At 34.2% G+C, this 17,182-nt stretch overlaps 1 non-coding gene and 1 pseudogene across 1 annotated transcript; both read right to left on the reverse strand.

The window, feature by feature from the left end:
* Positions 1-1,929: 1,929 nt before the first annotated feature.
* LOC112721706 (GDP-fucose transporter 1-like) lies at positions 1,930-9,815 on the reverse strand (annotated as a pseudogene).
* Positions 9,816-14,805: 4,990 nt separating this feature from the next.
* LOC112724365 (small nucleolar RNA R71) lies at positions 14,806-14,912 on the reverse strand. Its single transcript, XR_003163530.1, has one exon. It is a non-coding gene; the product is annotated as a small nucleolar RNA R71 (small nucleolar RNA).
* Positions 14,913-17,182: the final 2,270 nt, after the last annotated feature.

Consider the following 17,182-nt stretch of genomic DNA (forward strand, 5'->3'; position numbering starts at 1 on the left):
ATTTTTAGTATTTGATAGTTAACTCAAAAATTTTATTTTAAATATATATTTTTATGATTAATTCTCGAATTTAAATAAAATTGATGTTTTTTATTAAAAATAGTTTGAGACTTAAAAGAATATTGTCTATTCACGACTGCTTCTTTTTTTAAAGTTAGCTTTAATTTTATTGTAACAATTACATCACTTGAAAGAATTTTAATTTCTAACTTATAAATATTATAAAGAGTCAATTTTATAATCGTAAGAGAGATAAATTTTTAAATAATTATTTAATAACATATATATAAAGAGAGATATTTAATTATATTAACAATGAAAAAATTATTTAATTTTTTTTAAAATATAAAACTTAGAATAATTGAATTCTAAAATATATGTTATTATTTAAATTACTATTTTAGTGTTTTAATTTGTTAGTTAGATATTTTAAAAATTAATCATATTTTATAATAGTAAAATATAATGATAAACATTAGATTTAATTTTTCTATTAATTTTTATAATTTTATCAAATTTTTACTTATGTCCTTGTAATTTAAAAGTTTGTAATTATGTTAGGTTACTGTATTAGATAAAAATCTACAATTAGATTTTTTTTAATTTTTTTAACATTTATTTTTATATTTAATATAATGTAGGATAAATTATAAATATTTTAGAAACAAAATATTTTAAAATTAGTGTATATTTTCTAAAATATAACAACTACAAAGATCTAATTAAAATTCTTTTTTATCTAATATAATGATTTAATTATAAACTTTTATACTATAAGAATTTAACTAAAAAATTAGTAAAGTATAAAAATTAATAAAATACTGAAATCAAAAAATTATTATTATTTTATATATATTGTGCCTCTACTATTAAAATTTTTGAATTCGTTACTGTATGAGATTAAAGTAGGATTTAACTCCATTTTGTTTTTGTTAGGATTTGGTTGAATTAGTCCCACATTACTTAGGATAGCAAATGGAGTGGGTGGCCTAGGCTATAAATATGAGGCTAAGTTCTCCATATTTTTTGCACCAGTCGGAAACACTTAAAGCTTGTATCTGACTTTTCTTTTCCTCTATACTCTTTGATTAGAGAGTGTTGTGAGGTGTAGTTAAATATTTGCTTTGAGAGTGTGGGTGTACTGAGGTGCCGGTGTTAGAGAGAAAGAAGTCTATGTGTTGTAACAATTTTCACATAGTGATATTCTCTGGTTGTCATTTGACAACGGCTGTGATTTTTTCTCCAATAATTAAAGTTTTCACGTTAAATTCTTGTATTGTGATTGTGTCTATTTTATTTCTCTATAAAAAATATTTTTTCAAGGAAAAATTGTGTATTATTCCCAACAGTTTTATCATGACATTTGACTATTTGAGTAGTTTTGCTGCAGATCGTTTGAGACACTTCAAAATTCTTCTATGGAGTTATCCCTTCATTAAAACTCCATTCGGAAAATGTACTCCAAAAAATGGTACACAAGGCAACGAAACACAAGTTGCGCGAGTCTAACGTGAATTAATCAAGTACGAAAACTAAAATTGTGACTTAATGGCCCACAGATTCCAATTTTCAAGTTTACTACTATATATACACGGGGTAATGAACGTAAATATATAAAATTTGAATAAACTATTATTTATACCCATAAATTTTATAAATATTTATAAAAGATTGATTCTGTATGATAAAAATATTTAAACTTTAATATTTTATTAATTTTTTAATAAAATTTTTAAATTATCTTCATATTTTATTTTTTTATTTTAAATTCTAAACTTTCACATAACCCTCACCACCATCAACATCTTTTTTTATCGTTACCGCCTCTCCTCCTCTCCATTGTCACCACTACCAGCATTATTATCATCACCCTTTATTATTATAATCTTTTTTTTTGTTAAAAATTTTTTTGAGTAGTTGTGAGCTCAGCTATAAGTAACTAAGCATAATTAAAAGAGCACTGGGATAAAACAACCACCTGGAATCGGATCTCAGAGCATCGAAAACTTTAAGATTCTCACCGATAAAGAATCAGAACAAGGATGCAATCGTGAGAGACAACAAATTGTTGCACAAAACAAAATCCCAAGTGTTCAACCCTAGATTCATGACCATGGCTGGATGTAAAGTTTTTCAGTGGTGATTGTGACAAGATAAGAAAAAGTCCAAGAATAAACAGTGAGGGTAAAAATAGAATCAGTGGTGCGATATACCCCAGTGTCGATGAGGATAACGACGAGGGAGAAAAATGTGAGCTTGGAGGGGGCAAGGCTAGTGGCAGAAGATAGTGTCCACAAGGATGAGGAGGAGAGGGATAAGAGATCGAAACATTGGCGTGGTGGAGAAGGTTGGTGTTGGTGAAGATGGCGAGAAGAAGACAAGTGCGGCGGAGAAGAAGCGTTTGGCAGTGTCGATAGTGAAAGGGTCGTAGTGGAGGAACCCTAATTTTACGAGAAGGTAGACGCCGAGAGCGAAAGTAAGGTTAAGAGGCCAGGGTAGTTGAATTGGGTGATGGCGTACTTGTTGATGATGGTGAGGAGACTGGAGTAGAGTGCATAACCGACTATAAGAAAAGGGGATTCTGTGGAGAGGGGGAGGCAGTAGTAATCAGGAAGGTGTTAATGGTGGTGAGGGTTGTGAAGGTTTGGAATTTAGGAGAGAAGATAAAGGGTGGGGATAATTTGGAAATTTTATTAAAAAGTAAAAAAAAAGTTAGGGTTTGGATACTTTTGTCACATGAAATTCGTCTTTCATGGGTACAACCTTAGTTTTTTTATTTTATGGGTACTTTTATCAGTATTCACAAAGTTTATGGGTACAAATTATAGTTTATTCTATATTTTTTATAAATTTTTTAAATAAAATATACTTAACAATTTAGGCCCATTTTTTTCTATATGAAAAAATACGTGTTTTGTTGGAAATGAGCCTTTTAGTGTATATATCGGTGGGTAAACGTTATAGGTAGGGCAGGCCCAACATGCAAGATACGTGCTGAGTTACCACGTAGGAAGCATGGTGGACGCGTGTAAGGATCAGGGGCAACACGCACCCTGCATGTTGAACACGTGGCGAGCATCCAAGCAACACGCATAGTGCATGTTGTACACGTGTCAATTGTTGATTGAATGCGATTTCAACATGTAACCTGTGAGGTGGGTCCTTGGTGCGGAATTTACAATCTACAACTTACCGACAAGTGCATCGGGTTGTACCAAGTAATAATTCACGGTGAGTGAGTGTTGATCCCACAAGGATTAATGGACTAAGCAAGCAATGGTTGATTAGCTATTCTAGTTAGACAAATTAAATTCAGAGTTTTGATTGTCAAATAGCACAAAAAGTAATAAACTAAGAAAAGCGAATAGTAAATGGTTGAGAAAACAATATGAGAATGGAGTTAAGGCTTCGGAGATGTTTAAATGTCCGGATTAATATTCAATGTCAACTACCTTGATCATGCAATGATTAAGTTTATAGCAAACTCCAAGTGATTAAATTTCTATTCCTAGGCAATCCAATCTCCTCTAATCCAACCGACCGTCAATTCGTTGATCACTCAATTGTATTAGAGGGTTAAGTTTAAATTCTGATTTATAAGCCATAAAAACCCTAAGAACCCAAAAGCATGATGCAGTTATATGTCACGTACCACATTAAGTCCAGATAATTAAGGAGTTGTGAGAAATTGGTTTCAAGCTGTAATTCTAATAATATAACTTTTTTAAGATTCAAATAGAACTCAAGTTAGATTAGAGTTATTTTCCAATAATCATTAATCCTTAGGATGAAGAATGAAACCAATTCTTAAACAATAATCAATGCATTAATCAAGAGTAGAAGAACAAATAATTATTAATCCATTAAAGGAAATAGAGTTCCTAACCTTAACAATGGAGGTTTAGTTGCTCATAGTGTAGAAAACCCTAGCAGAGAAAAGTGTAAAAGTGCGAAATAAAAATTAGGAGGAGAGAAATCCCCGCAAGGACGAATCTCAATCCTATTTATAGTCTTAATTAAAATTGATTTGAAACTTAAATAAAACCTAACAAATCTTTTCTAATTGTTATTTGATTTGAAATCAAATCTTGAAACCTTCCGTTGATGCATTGTGCTCGCGTGGTCCCCATTTGTGTGCATGCTACCGGCACTAAACGCCGGTGACTGGGCATTTAGCGCCAACCAAGCAAAATGGCCTTGCACGTAAAATAAGTCTCTCAGTGCTAAACACTGGTGGCTAGGAATTTAGTGCTAGGTGTCCAGAATGGAATTGGCTTGTTAAGCTCTTGCAAACGTGCGTACGCTCAGCACATGTGTACACATGACTCCCTTTACTACTCCAGTGATACGTACGCATGATGCTCCTCTACTTCTTCATGCACTTTTCATCAGATCTTCATCCGAATGCTATCTGAAATCAATCAAAAGCCACAAAACTCAAAGTAGCATCAAATGGGGGATAATCTACTAAAATCCTCTAATAAATCAGCGGAATACCATATAAATCACATAGAAAAGACATCAATGATGCTCACGCATCAGTCCTCTGGCTATAAAAACCGAAGCGCGTTACCATTTTATTTCATTGCGAGAGAGGTGCCTTAGTGCATTGTTGGTGCGATAGAGGGTACTGCAAATATAGTAGTTTACCACAACGGTGAGATTATACGAAATACATATGAGGAGGTGAGCTTCGCATGTGTGAATTCATTTTCGTTTGTGGTTCCAGGCACCATAAACTGAAACTCGTTACCATTTTACTTCATTGCGAGAGAGGTGCCTTAGTGCATTGTTGGCAAGGACGGACCTATATAGTGCAATGAGGGGGCACTTGCCCCCACTCTCATTTTAATTTTTTTTTAAAAAAATATACATATATAATTGATAAACCCATATTTTATGATATATTTTGTGCCTAATTTAAGTGATTTATTCAATCCTTCACTCACTTATTCATATAAATTGCATGGTTTTACTTTCTCTTCCTTATTATGTGATGTATGTGAAAAACATGTTTCTTATGTTTTAAAAGTAATTATTTTAATTACCCTTTACTTCCATTTAATGCCGTGATTCGTGTGTTGAGTAGTTTCAGATCTTCTAAGGCAGGAATGACTTAAAGGATGGAAAGGAAACATACAAAAATGGAAGGAAAGCACAAAATGGAGTTTTTGAAAAAACTGGCAGTGACGCGATCGCATGGACGACGCGACTGCGTGCCAGCGCAAAATGGCAGTGACGCGACCGCGTGCTTGACGCGATCGCGCGCCTTAAGCGTCCGCATATGCATCCATTTAGAGGAGAGTCTCCAATTAGTTAGTATTCATGATTTAGATGTAGTTTTGAGGGAGAGGTTCTCTCCTCTCTCTTTTAGGATTTAGATTTAGAATTTTATTCGCTTTCAGGATTATCTCTTTCTATCAGGTTCAACATTCCCTTTTATTTATTTTCGATTTAATTTATGAACTCTTCTATGTTACAGATTACTCTTTGAATTTAATGTTATTGAGGTATTTCAGTTTATTATTGCTTTCTTTAATCTATATTACTGTTGCTTCCCATCTAAAGGCATTTTTATTCCAGTAGATTTACTTTTCCCTTTTTGGTCTTGGTTAAGAAATCAGTAACTCAGGAGTTATCAAACTCAAACATGATTGATAATTGTTATCTTTGCTAATTGAATTGAACTTCAATAATCCCAATCTTTCCTTAGGGATTAACTAGGATTTGAAGATCAAACTAATTAGTCACTTGACTTTTCTTTACTTTAAGTAAAGACTAACTGAGTGGAATTAAGATTCAATCTTCATCAACATTGATAAGGATAACTAGGATAGGACTTCTAATTTCTCATACCTTGCCAAAAGTTTATTTTACAGTTATTTATTTATTTTACAGTCTTTTACTTATTTCAATTGCAATTTAAATTACTTGTTCCTCATGTTAAAAACCCCAATTTACAATCTTCATAACCAATAATAAAAACATACTTCCCTGCAGTTCCTTTAGAAGATGACCCGAGGTTTAAATACTTCAGTTATCAATTTATTTAGGGGTTTGTTACTTGTGACAACCAAAACGTTTGTAAGAAAGGTTGATTGCTTGGTTTAGTAACTATACTTGTAACGAGAGTTTACTATAACTTCTAAACCATCAATCTTCAGTTCTTTCAATAATATGTCCCCATTTTAAATTTTAAATGACTTACTACAAATAAACTAAGTCCAATTATTTAAAGTCCAAAACCCATTTTATCTTTCTATCATTTTGACTATTAGTTAACCTAATCAAATTTAGTCTTCTCCCATTCTCAAATCTCAGCAGTCACCACTCCTTTATTCTCTTAAACCCTCTTCTTAGTTTTATATTTTTAACCTTCTTTTTCTATTCCTTATCTAGTGGTTATCTTCCCTTCATCAAAAGGTAAATTTTAATTCTCTATTTTTTTTATATAGCACTCTATGACTCTACGTATCTTTCAATTTCATTGTTTCTTTTTTTGATATTTTTAATTGCAAATTTTAATTCAAGCAATTATAGTTTAGGTATTAATATAATTTTTTATTCTCAATTTAGTGATCCTTATTATTTATTTGTTTATCTTTCATTCTATTTTATTATATGTAATTATGTTGCATATAAATTTCTAAAATCAATTGATCAATTTACTAATTTAGAATATATGTTTTTTTTATTTTTAGAAATAGTAATAAAAAATATTTTAAAAAAAAGCTACCACTAAAATCTTAAGTCACTCCATTAGTTTCTTCTAATAAAAAGTTCTTAGAATTTAATGTAAAAAGTCTAGTAGCTGATCCTGGACAATAACCCAAAATTTTAAATTATGATCTAAATGACAGAGATGAAGTTAGACGAGCTTATTTGCAAAAAGGTCCATGTCAACCAACAAAACATGATTTTCCACAAACATATTTTAGGACTTCTCTTCGTAGATTTAATGTTGATTGATTTAATGAATTTGGCAATTGGTTAGAATATAGTATTTCAAAAGTTGTTAATGAAACAATTATTCAACATTTTCAAAATATGAAAACAAGAAGAAAAGTACCTTCAAGATTTGAAGATAAAAAAGTTAGCTGCTAATACAGTTGGGTCCAAAAATTACATTAGCAACAAGTTAGCTGATAAAAAATTACATTAGCAGCTGATAAAAAAAGTACCAACCCTCTTGGCAACAACCCCCTCCAATGCGCTATAACCAACAACCATTCTGTGATGCATACCAAGCCAATAGATATGGTGGACCCCCTTGTAATTACCAACAAGCCCCTCCATATGCTTATGAACTGCCTCCCCAACGTACCTTTGAACCACCATACTCACAAGCACCTTACCACCAAACACCCTTATATGACCCTAACCCACATCAACCACACCAACCACCATATGAACCACACCCAGAACCACCACCTCAATATTCACAACCTCCATTGGATAACAATACACTCATCTCTAACATCATTGGCCTCACCTCTACACTCCAAAATCTTATATCCCGCATGAACCAACCCTCTACCTCTAATATTCAACCCTCAAACTTTAGTGCGCTTCCTTTTCAACCACATAATAATCTTTTCATCCCATCACCACCCTCCATGGAAGAGCACCCACATCCATCAATCCAAGAGCAAGATGATCCCAGTTATGCTATTGATATGGAATAAGAAAGAAGGAATCATTTTCGCAAATCCATACTTCATAAGAAGCTAGATGAGGCCATACAGATGAAGGTAGTGGAGACCCTTGAAGTCGAAGGAGTGGTTGAAGAATTAGTGAAGGAGGAGCCTGATCTTGTCTTAGAGCAAGAGGTGGCCCAAAGGGTGAAGGTAGGAGAGACCCTTGAAGATGAAGGAATAGTTGAAAGGAGCTGTCATGGAAAGGAAATCATCAAGGATGAGTACGATTTTATACTAAAACAACTGAACAAAGCAGCAATTATTAAAGAGGAAAAAGTGGTTGAAGACTTGGAAGAGGTTGATCAAGAGATGGAGATTAAAGAAGAAGAAACACAACCTCCTATGCCCTTGGTGAGCAATAAAGAAGAGATTGAATTGGAGGAAAGCTACCAAGAGGACGAGGTTAAAACTGAAGAAGCTTCCAAAGAGGTGGAAGTTATCAAAGAAGAGCACAAGGGAGTGGAGCTTGAAATCACCTTGCCAAAGTTGTTGGAGACCTCTCCGCCTAAGTTACCATCATCCTTCACAACATTCAAGTGGGTAAAATTCATATCCCTTAGCTTTCTCATCCCACTTGAATATGGTTTACTTGAGACAGATGGTCAACTTAGAGCTCTTTGTGGCATTAAGAGTAAGAGGAAAGTGGTTAGTGGTAGGAGTTGCCCTGTAAGGTTCAATACGGTTGCACACTCCAAGTTGAAGTGCAAGTATTGGTGTAGAGCTCGATTGAATGGGTATAGGAAGCGAGCTCGATTGAATGGGTCTAGGAAGCTGTTTGGATGCCTTAGTGAGAATTCGGATTGCTTACCACCCGGATGGAATCATCATGATCCACTTGAAGACGGGTATAGAAACAAGATTTAGGATCCAGGAATATATGAGGATCAAATTTGGGAGCTCAAAGCTTGTGAAGAACTCCATCAAAGCTTGAAGAATTTACTTGGTATTGATAGAGCTTATTGGAAGTCCAAGCATTGGTGGAAGTTTCAAGATGAGTTCAAGCACAAGCCACCATGACAAGGAGCTCTCCAAATGTCCAACTTAAGGACTATAACTAAAAGTGCTAGGTGGGAGACAACCCACCATGGTATGATCATTCTTTTTCAGTCTTAGTTTTATTTTATTTTGTTTTATTCTTAGTTTTATTTTATTCTATTTTTCTTAGTGTTCATGCATATAGTCTGCATTTGCATCTGCATCTGCATAAAAAAAAGCACGCACGTGATGCGTAGGCGTCGCTGATGCGACCGCATCATAGGTGCATCATGAAGAAAAGAGAATTAGACAGAGAGTCACACGAAAGCGTGGCTGGAGGTGTGCCTTAGGCACAAACATGCCCACGCGTCCGCGTCACCCACGCGAACGCGTGGCCCTGTGAAATCGACGTAAATGGGTGTATGGCAATAAGTTATGATGGAGCGGGACTGGAACCATGCTAGAAGCACAAGCCCTACCACGCGAAAACGCGTGCCCCATGCGTCCGCATCATTTTTAAAAGAAAGGCCATTCACGCGATCGCGTCAACCACGCGATCACGTCACCCCAAATTTTTGGCAAAATGGGTTTGATACAGAGAGTTGCGCGAACGCATGGCTGCCCTCGCGCCATTCGCTTAAATCAAGTCATGCGACCGCGTGCCCCACGCGTCTGCGTCATATGCGACGCACAACTTATCCAGATCAGCCAAGATATCTTATCTTTTCTTCCCCAAATCCTAATTTCTTTCTTCTTCTTTCTTCTTTCTTTCTTTTCTTCTCCCCCTCTACTCTTCTATCCCTTTAATTTAATGCATTTATTTGTTCTTTTTTCTTCTCAATTTCATCTTAGCTTAATTCCTTTTGGTTTCTTTTTCAATCCTTTTTCATGCATTTTTATGTTGGTGTTGGAGTTTTATTTGGATAGTACCTTATTTTACTTGAGCCTGTGGCTATTCTGAGGAGAGATTTGACAATTGACATTTACATATGGCTCTCATATACATTTAGATTACATTAATTTTATCTCTATTTTAACTTGCACACCCAGTGTTTGTGAAAAAGCTTTTATGGCATTTTGAATCTTATCTTATTTTACTCTTTCACTTGCATACCTCTTTTTCACAACACTTGTGCTCCACATGTATTTGGGATTATCATTCACAATTGTCATCATTACATATGCTCTTTAATTTGGCACATTTATTACTTGATGCTTGAGCTATGCTTCTCATGCCTATTATTTGCATGTTTTTATCCTCTTGCATCTAATTATTTTGAATTGCCCTTTTTGATCTTTATCGTTGTCTTCCCTACATGTTGTAGCTACCATGTAGTTGGGCTATCATCTTTCCTTTGGCATTCCTTATCACTTGGAATTTCATCCCTTCCGGTCTTAGTTTTCTATATTTTACACTCTTCCTTTTTCTTCTTCCTTAGGCATGGGTACCAAGAAAGGAAAAGAGAAGGCCACTGACAAGACACCGACACGGAGAAGAACCAAGAGACCTCCAGCTAAGATGCCTCTATCTACAAGCGTCAGTTGTAGCAACTCGTCCACTTGTACATCTCAGCATGCACCGAGGACAGTGCAATCTTTAAGTGTGGGGAGGTCGATACCGACTTCCATGGGTTAGTTATTTCCTTCTCAACACCAATGTCTTATTTTCTTTATTAGTTTATTATTGCATTTACATGTTTGATTGCATGTTTATTTGATTTTGTGCATATTTTACCACTTGGTTGAAGTAATATTTTCTTTTTCAAAAAATTTTTATAGTATTTCACTAATTTAAATTGAAATTTTTTTTGTTAAATTTGTTTGAAGTTGTATTTGGAATATAGTTTAAAAAGCTAAGAACACACAACCCCGTGAGATTTGAGCTTAATTACATGGTTACACTATTTAACCATAATATTTTTTCTTATGTGTTTTCTTCTCTATGATTGCAATCTTTACTTTGTTCCATTCTATATGTCCACTATTTAGTGTATTTACATGCTTGCATATGATTGAGGCCATTATTTGTTATTAGCTCACTTATCCCAAATAAGCCTATCTTTTACATCACCCTTATTAGCCACCTTGAGCCTTTTTATCCCTATTTATTCTGTTCTATAACCACATCACTAGCCTTAAGCAGAAAAACAATTAAATATCCCAATTGAATCTTTGGTTAGTTTAAGATAAGGATTGTGTAACAATTAAGTGTGGGGAAACTGTGGGAACATGGGTTAATAAGGGAATGTGTTATGTTTCTACTTTGATAAAATATTGAAAATTTGGGTACCTACTCATGTGAGACCAGAAAAATTAAAAATCCATGTGCATTGATAAGTTATGTTTATTTTTCTTTTTTAAAAAAAAGAGAAAAAAATCCAAAAAAAGAAATTCAATAAATAAATAAATAAGGGGACAAAATTACCCCAATGTTAAGTTAATAAAAAAAAATCAATGCATGTGTGATACAAGTTAAGAGAAATGTTGATGCATGAGTAAGTGAAATATGCAAAAGAGGGAATTTTGGGTAGCAAGGTATGAATTTAAAAGTATATAGAGTATGTATATAGGTGAGAACTTAGGATAATCAAAGATTCAATTTATAGCTCACTTAGCCATATATATACCCTCACCTTTACCTTAGCCCCATTACAACCTTGAAAAGACCTCATGATATTTGCATTGATACACTAATTTTTTGTTGATTGGTTAGATGAAGAACAAAGTTTAGAAAGCATGGTTAGAGAAGAGTAGAGTGATTAACCCTAGACACTTGAGAGATTAGAGTGATATACACTACCAGTGAGGGTTCAATGCTTGATTCTATGTTCCCTGCTTTCACGAGCTATCTTCTTACAAGTTTACTTGTCTTTTATTGTATAATTTGAATTAGTGAAATCTGATTTATGTTTGTCTTGAAGAGCTTATTTACTTTTAACCAAGTAGATAGAAACATCTTAGCATGTAGTTGCATTCATATAGATAGGTTGCATTTCAAACATTCTACCATTCCTCTTCACTCCCTTATAGCTTCTCTTGAGCTTAGCATGAGGACATGCTAATGTTTAAGTGTGGGGAGGTTGATAAACCACTATTTTATGGTTTATCTTGTGCTCAATTGAGTGGATTTTATCAATCTTTCATACACTTGTTCATACAAAATGCATGTTTTACATTCCCCTTCCTGATTTTGTGCTATGATTGAAAATATGCTTCTTTGGCCTTATATTTGCTAATATTAATCTTCTCTTATTACCATTTGATGCCTTGATATGTGCGTTAAGTGATTTCAGAGATTACAGGACAGGAATGACTCAGAGGATGGAAAGGAAGCATGCAAAAGTAGAAGGAATACAAGAAATTAAAGGAACTGCAAAGCTGTCAGCCTGACCCTCTCGCACTAAATCGATCATAACTTGAGCTATAGAGGTCCAAATGATGCGGTTCCAGTTTTGTTAGAAAGCTAACGTCCGGGGCTTTGAAATGATATATAATTTTCCATAGTTTCCTTGACGATAAGTGACGCGAACGCGTGCTCTACGTGGACGCGTCGCATCTGCGAAAATCAGCGTATTTGAATTCGCAACCAGCGAATTCTGGGCTGTTTCTGACCCAGTTCTCGACCCAGAAAACACAGATTAGAGGCTATAAAGTGAGGGAATGCATCCGAACAATAGACATGGCTCATAATTCATAATTTTTAGGTTTTAGATGTAGCTTTTAGAGAGAGAGGCTCTCTGCTCTCTCTTAGGATTTATGATTTAGGATTTAGATTTTTAGAATTAGGATTCCTTTCAGTTTATGGTTATTTCTTTAATCACAGGTTCAATATTCCTTCAAATTACTTTCTAGTTTTATTTATTCTATTACTTTAATTGTTATTTATTTTTTCAATATGGTTTATGAACCTTTCCATGTTAGGACTTGAATTTATGTTTAAATGCAATTTGAGGTATTTCAAATTTAAGATTTTTTTTTCTTTTATTTATGTTACTGCTGCTTCCCATCTGAAGGCATTTTTATTCGAGTAGATTTATTTTCTTCTTTTGGCCTTGGTTAAGTAATTGGTAACACTTGAGTTATTAAACTCAGCTGTTGTTTGAACATTGGAATTTGCTGATTGATTTGAATTCTAATAACTCTAGTCTTTTCTTAGGAATTGACTAGGACCTAAGGAATCAAATTGATTCATCCACTTAACTTACCTTCATAGTTAGAGGTTAACAAAGTGGGAGCAAAATCCAATTCTCTTCACAATTGATAAGGATAACTAGGATAGAACATCCAGTTCTCATACCTTGCCAAGAGTTTTATTATTTATTTAAATTAATTCCTACAGTTTACTTTCTTGCCATTTACTATTCTTGCTTTTTATCTTATACATTAAAAAAACCCAAAAATATACCTTTTTACATAACCAATAATAAATCATACCTCCCTGCAATTCCTTGAGAAGACGACCCGAGGTTTAAATACTTCGGTTATAAATTTTATTGGGTTTTGTTACTTGTGACAACCAAACTTTTGTACGAAAGGATTCTCTATTGGTTTAGAAACTATACTTACAACGCGATTATATTTTTATAAAAATTCTTTACCGGCAGAAAAATCCGATCGTTACTCCTCTTCGATAGTTTCTGTTTTCTAAAGATTTCCTTGAAGAACATGAGTAACTAATTCTCCTTGGTTAAGGTTAGGAGCTTTGTTGATTCCATGGATTAATATACTAGCTTTTTTTCTACCTTTGATTTATGCATTGATATCTTTTTAAAAAAAAGTTTTCATTCTTCTTCCTAAAGGGTTTGAATGTGTTGGGAAACAATTTTTCTCTGACTTGAATTCTTTTAACTTCTTGGAAAAGTTGATTAACTGAATTAAGCTTGAAAACCAATTCTCACAACTCTTAAGTTTTGAAACTAGATTTGATATGTGACATAAAATCAACTAGAGGATATTTTTATGAATTATGTGGCTTTATAAATCAATGAACATGCTTAACTCTTTTCTTAAATAATTGACTAAAGGATTAGCAATTAATTAGGTTAAAAATAAATTAAATCACCATGGGATTGGAGTTTGATTACTAATGATTTTTCATAAGAGTATCTTTGCATGATCAAGGTGAAAAAATGAAAAGTATTGATCCAGAAGTTTTAACATCTCTAAAACCTTAACTCTTTTAATCATATCACTTTTTAATATTCATTGTCTACTCTTATTTAATTGTTGTTTATGTTTAAAGCTCTCTAAAATCCTAATTTGATTGTCTAACTAGATTAATCAATTGATCATTGCTTGCTTAATCTTTTAATCCTCATTGGATCGATACTCACTCACCGTGAGTTATTACTTGATACTACTCGGTGTACTTGCCAGTGTTTTGTGGTTTGTAAAATTTGCATGAAGTTTTTGGCACCGTTGCTGGGGATTAATTGTGGTTAACAAACTACCAATCAATTGATTACCTAGATTAGACCTTTTTTTTCTTTTGTTTATTTACTGTTTCTATTTTATTTTCCCCCTGGAATTTCCTTCACACTCTGAAAGGAGTTCCAATTTGATTTTCTTGTTGTTTTTTTATATGCAAAACAACGGGGATAAATAACCTCTTCAATATGATCCCGAGATTAAAAGAACTATTTGGAGACAAAGAAACAAGCTAGAAATCAAAGAGTTGAAGAAGAAATTGAAGAGGTAGTAGAAGAAGAGCTTGATTTCAAGATGGCAGAGAATGCAAATCACAATGCTAATGCTCCTCAACCTAGGAGGACTCTTGGATCTTTCACTACTCCTAATCCAAGGAGTTGTGAAAGTAGCATTGTGACACCTACTGTCAAATACCAATAACTTTGAATTAAAGTCCCAGCTTGTCACTCTAGTGCAACAAAATTGTCAATTCAGTGGGAGCCTGCAAGAAGATTCGAATTTATTTATCTCAAATTTTTTGCAAATTTGTGACACTGTCAAGATAAATGGCATCTTGGCTGAGGTTTATCCTTTGTTGCTTTTTCCTTTTACTATAAGAGATCAGGATATGCAGTGGTTGGATAATCAATGCAAGGAGAGCATAGCCACATGGGAAGACTTGGTCACTAAGTTTCTAAACAAGTTCTTCCCACCTCAGAGGTTGACTAAGCTCAGAAACGATGTTCAAACCTTCAGACAACATGAAGGAGAGTCCCTCTATGAAGCTTGGGAGAGGTACAAAGAGTTGCTCAGGAAGTGCCCTCCAGATATCTTTACAGACTGGGTCCAACTCCAGATATTCTATGATGAGATCACCCCCGCTGACGAACAGATTTTCTGCTAATTTAGAATTTTGTAAAAATATAGTCGCGTTACAAGTATAGTTTCTAAACCGACAGAGAATCCTTTTGTACAAAAGTTTTATTTGTCACTAAAGCAAACCCAATAAAAATAAATAACCGAAGTATTCAAACCTCGGGTCGTCTTCTCAAGGAAATGCAGGGAAGTATGATTTATTATTGATTATAAAAAAGGTAGAATTTTTGGGTTTTTGAAATAAGGAGCAAGTAATTTAAATGGCAGAAAATAAATTAATAATAATAAAAGCTCTTGGCAAGGTATAAGAATTGGAATTTCTATCCTAGTTATCCTTATCAGGTGTGATGGGAATTGGATTTTCAATCCCACTTAGTCAACCTTTACTAAAGCAAAGGAAAGTCAAGTGGACTGATTAATTTAATCTTTAAGTCCTAGTCAACTCCTATGGGAAGACTAGCTTTTAGAGTGATCCAAATCAATCAGCGATTCCAATTTCAATCAACAGCTGAGTTTGATAACTCAAGTGTTACCAATCACTTAACCAAAACCAAAAGGGAAGAAAATCTACTTGAATGAAAATAATTTGGATGAATAAAAAATATCAATAACATAAATAGAAGAAAACGATCTTGTATCTAAAATACCTCAATTTATATTAATTAAGAAAATCCTAACATGAATGGTTCATAAGCCAAATTGAAAAGATAAATAACAATTAAAGTAATAGAATAAATAAAAGTAGAAAATAAATTAAAGGAACATTGAACCTGTGATTGAAGAGAAGTAGCCTAAACATAATGGAAATCCTAAATCCTAATCCTAAGAGAAAGGAGAGAACCTCTCTCTCTCTCACTAAAACTACATCTAAACCTAAAAGTGTGTATTTTGAAAGTTGTAATTCGTCTTCCTAAGTTGTTATTTGATTCCCCAATTCTCTGGCTTATATTATGTGTTTCTGGATTTGGAATTGGGCCGAAAAAGGGTCCAGAAATCGCTGGGGGCGTTTTCTGCAGATTTTTGTACGTGGCGTCTGTCACGCGTTCGCGTAGGTCACGCGTTTGCGTGGTTTGGGAGTTTTCCTTGTCACGCGTACGCGTCGGTCGTGCGTACGCCTCATTTGCGTTCTGCTCAAGGCACGTGATGAGCTGATAATTTATACGCTTTTTAGCATTATTTTTAGTATGTTTTTAGTATATTTTAATTAGTTTTTAGTATGTTTTATTAGTTTTTATTTAAAAATCATATTTCTGGACTTTACTATGAGTTTGTGTATTTTTCTGTGATTTCAGGTATTTTCTGGCTGAAATTGAGGGATCTGAGCAAAAATCTGATTCAGAGGCTGAAAAAGGACTGTAGATGCTGTTGGATTCTGACCTCCCTGCACTCAAAGTAGATTTTATGGAGCTACAGAAGCCCAATTGGTGCGCTCTCAATTGCGTTGGAAAGTAGACATTCTTAGCTTTCCAGAAATATATAATAATCCATACTTTGCCCGAGATTTGATGGCCCAAATAGGCGTTCCAAGTCAGCTCAAGAATTCTGGCGTTTAACTCCAAAACTAGCACAAAAGCTGGAGTTAAACGCCCAAACTGGCACAAAAGCTGGCGTTTAACTCCAAGAAAAGTCTCTACACATGAAAGCTTCAATGCTCAGCCCAAGCACACACCAAGTGGGCCCGGAAAAAGATTTCTGCATTAATTACTGATTTCTGTAACCCTAGGCTACTAGTTCTTTATAAATAGGACCTTTTGTTATTATATTTCACACACTTGAGACACTTGATATACTTTTGATCTTTGAGAGTCTTATGCACGTTTGGGGGCTGGCCTCACGGCCATGCCTAGACCTTGTTCTTATGTATTTTCAACGGTGGAGTTTCTACACACCATAGATTAAGGTGTGGAGCTCTGCTGTTCCTCATGAATTAATGCAATTACTACTGTTTTTCTATTCAATTCACGCCTACTTCTTCTCTAAGATATCACTTGTTCTTCAACTTGATGAATGTGATGATCCGTGACACTCATCATCATTCTCACCTATGAACGTGTGCCTGACAACCACCTCCGTTCTACCTTCGATTGAGTGTGTATCTCTTGGGTTTCTAATCTAAGATTGGAACCTTCGTGGTATAGGCTAGAATTAATGGCAGCCATTCCTGAGATCCGAAAAGTCTAAACCTTGTCAGTGGTATTCCGAGTAGGATCTGGGAAGGGATGACTGTG

The sequence above is a fragment of the Arachis hypogaea genome, chromosome 11 (genome assembly GCF_003086295.3).
Source record: "Arachis hypogaea cultivar Tifrunner chromosome 11, arahy.Tifrunner.gnm2.J5K5, whole genome shotgun sequence".
NCBI classification, from domain to species: Eukaryota; Viridiplantae; Streptophyta; class Magnoliopsida; order Fabales; family Fabaceae; genus Arachis; species Arachis hypogaea.